Source organism: Spinacia oleracea, chromosome 3 (assembly GCF_020520425.1).
Source record: "Spinacia oleracea cultivar Varoflay chromosome 3, BTI_SOV_V1, whole genome shotgun sequence".
Taxonomy (NCBI): Eukaryota; Viridiplantae; Streptophyta; class Magnoliopsida; order Caryophyllales; family Amaranthaceae; genus Spinacia; species Spinacia oleracea.
In genome coordinates this window covers 85,727,358-85,731,002 of record NC_079489.1, presented here as the reverse complement: position 1 = coordinate 85,731,002, position 3,645 = coordinate 85,727,358, and the positions used below count along the sequence as shown (strand labels likewise).

Here is a 3,645-nt window from a genome sequence, read left to right as displayed (position 1 = left end):
AAACCTCTATAAATAAGGGCCTAGGGTCATAATTTATACACACGATTGAAGTATTCAAAAGGGTAAGTTTTGAAATAAAGTTCAGCCACACTCTTGCACAATAATAACCGAAATTCCTAAGCACCTTAAGGGCGATTCTAGTTGGTCAATCTTGAGGCGGATCCGGACGTACTGTGGACTATCTACGGAGGGACGACACTTGGAGTCCTAAAGACTTGTTCTTGTTCGGTTCGGGCGCAGCTAGGGAAGGCACGCTACAAAGTGTATGCATCTATACTATGCTAAATGATTATGTGTAAATAATATGCTTTCCTGGCTTTATGGTTTTTCCGCATGATTTATGTATTGTCATATGTATCATAACCTAACAAGCTAGTTGGGTCTCAATCATCTTCAAGTGAGTGTTGGATTGTTTGAATCCATCCTCAAACTCGACATTCTTCTTGGCTTGCGCCACCACAAACGACTCCATGAGAGCCTCAAGATTAGACTTGAGAGGCGGGAGTGGTGGAGGTGCAACGCCATAACCACTTAGGTTTTCTTGATATTGGTTGCCAAAGGTCCTCGGTCCATTGAATCCGGGAGGTGGCAATTGAGATGCACCATAAGGAACTCCCGAGTTCAAAGGATAACCCCCACTTGAGGCACCCCTAAATTACCCATAAGAGTAGTTATAACCCCCTCCACCTTGATGGTTGGGATTATAACCCCCTTGGTTGTAATGGCCTTGATTGCCAAAACCTTGAGCTTGACCATAGGGCGCTTGGCTTTGATAGCCTTGTGCTCTATAGCCACCTCGATTTTGGCTATCATACCCACTTCCCTGGCTATAGCCTTGGTGGGGACCATACATGGAGGGCCCTCTAGGTTGCCTAGCAAAATTAGGATTGTTAGGGTTATCATTCCTAGACCTCTCATTGATGGCATTAGCATACTCTCCATCAAACTCTCCTTCATACGAAGGGCCATAATCCACAAATGACAACTAATGAACTAAGGGGCATGCATCGAGGGAATGACTATAGTCTTGGCAATTTTCACAAAAGAATGTGCCCGGAGGCATTGAGCCATAAGAACTAACCTTTCCCTTCCCCTTAGAGAGAAGAGTGGCCGAGGGAGGAGGGATTGTAGACGGTGATGGCGATTGGCTTGGTGTATTTTCGAGTTTCTCCAAGCGTGAGGTAAGCTTCTCTATCATCCGTGCTTGCTCTATGGCGTACACCGAACCCTTACCATCTTCACTTCTACCTTTCCCATCCTAATTCCTTGTGCCTACATGCCAAGATTGGTAGTTTTGAACTACATCCTCAATGATTTCCTCTATTTGATCCTCAGTTTTATTCATAATGGGGCCTCCCGCGCCCGCATCAAGACTTGTCTTCGAACTTGGACTCAACCCCAAGTAAAATGTTTGGAGCAACAACCATTTAGGAATCCCATGGTGTGGGCATTCCCTTTGGTACTCCTTGAAATAATCCCAAGCTTCGAAGAGTGACTCATCTCGCTTTTGCTCAAAGGATTGGATCTTGTGGCGACACTCCGCCGTCTTCCCATGCGAGTAGAACTTGTTTAAGAATGCACTTGTCACTTCGGTCCAAGTGCGAAGTTAGTTGGGCTTGACCTCCTTGTCAAGCCAATCACTTGCTCGCCCAAGTAGAGAGAACTGAAACAATGTCAACCTCACATAATCCGATGTGACACCATTGTGCTTGATTGTGTCACAATAGTGCTCGAACTGTTTGAGATGTTCGTGAGGTGATTCATTACTCTTCCCACAAAAGGGGTGGCTTTGCACCAAATTGATCAAGGCGGGCTTAATCTCAAAGTTGTTGGCACCCGTTGTTGGGGCTTGAATACCACATGTAGCTTCGAATGCCCCCGGTATTCCCAAGTTCTTAACCGGGAGCGCCATGTTCTCAAACACTTGCTCACTCTCTTGTTGTTCCTCACCAACACTCAACGATGCGAATCTGTTATTGCTTGATGAGCTAGACCGTACACGCCTTTGTCTCCTAAGTGTCCTCTCCAATTCAAGGTTAAGAGGATGGAGGATCCTTTGACGAGCACGCCCCCTAACAAGCATACAAACTCAAGAAAAACCGTGAGCAATGCCAAGGAAAAAGAAAGCTAAGCGAAATTTCAATGTTTTTGTATTTTCTACTGATGAACTAGTCTCAACTAAAACTCAAAAACAACAACCATTCCCCGACAACGGCGCCATTTTGATAGGTGTGTTTTCCATCGTTGATAGAAAACAACCTATGCAAACAATATTTATAAAACCACTCAACTACAGGCTAGCGGTAAGCGAAGGGATCGTCCCAAAGAAACGGTGGTTAATGAGCTTTAAAGTCAATCTAGTTCGAACAAGGATTTGGTTTTGAATTGTCACTTTTAAGAATCTAAAAACGAAGAATTATGCTAAATTGAATCAAGAAAGGGAAACGTTAGGGAGTCGGGGATAGGCTAGGGAAACCGGGGGAAATGAATTCGACTATTTAGCAATGGTGATCATGCAACGAAATGGTGATTAGGCAAATGGCATCTAAAGACGAACCCGCCACCTCTCGGATAGGGAACGCTAAGCGTCTAATCCACGGAAGAGCTTTCGCCTAATCCTAGATTAAACTAACTAGCATATAATAGGCACCGCCATTTGATGACACAAGATAGGCCCACAATCTCTTGCCAAACCTATCCTATGGTTCCACGTGACTCTAATCGAATAGCATTTGCAACTACCACTCAACTAGCATGGATATCCTATCATCAAATCATATTTAATCACATGAATCAACCAACAATCAATCAACAATTTCCCCCTAATTAAGCCCCTAGATTCTCCCCTTACCCTAACCTAATTCTACTCACTAGTCATTCTAGAAATCAAGCAATCCATTAAGAATAAGCTAGCAAGCATGATATTAAAGGAGTAGGAGAAGAGAATTAAGAGTTCAATTGCACAATCAAATCACAAATTGAAAATCAAAGTAACTTCAATCAATGAAATCAAGAATTCAAGAAATTAAGGAATTGAAGAACAATCAACAACAAAGCAAGAGCAAGAATTAAGAAACTAAGAATTAAATTGCAAAATTGAAGAAGAGTTAAGAAGGATTACAAATTGAAGCTTGAATGGAGGAGAGTTTCTCTCTCTAGAATTGCTGAAAATCTACTTTTAGAATCTCAAATTATCAACTAAAATTCTCCTCCCTCAAAATAAATCGAAAAATCTATTTATAAGTTTCCGCAAATAGAAGCCAGAATTCGAATAAGAGAAGCCCGCACAGCGATTCAGTCGCACGTACCCACTGTGCGACCGAACGTAAATGACTTTGTTCGACCAAATGCAGTCCTGTGCGAGCGAAGACGGCGAAAATCATTTCCTTCGTCCTGTGCGACCGAACGCAAAATCCTGTTCGGTTGAATGGGGTTTCTTTGGCTCAAGTCTCCTTTGCAGCTCTATTCGATCGAACAAGAAAAACTAATCGGGCGCAAAACTTGTGTGCGGTCGAACTCAAAAAGTTGTGCGGTCGAACAAATGCTGTGCTGTCGAACATAAGGCCTTGTGCGGTCGTTTTCCAATTTGGGGAATTCTGTCTCAGAAATCCATTCTGTGCGACCGAACAACAGAGGGCATTCGAT

At 43.2% G+C, this 3,645-nt stretch overlaps 1 pseudogene; it reads left to right on the top strand.

Moving 5' to 3' along the window:
- Positions 1-1,433: 1,433 nt before the first annotated feature.
- Positions 1,434-1,534, top strand: LOC130471110 (uncharacterized; annotated as a pseudogene).
- Positions 1,535-3,645: the final 2,111 nt, after the last annotated feature.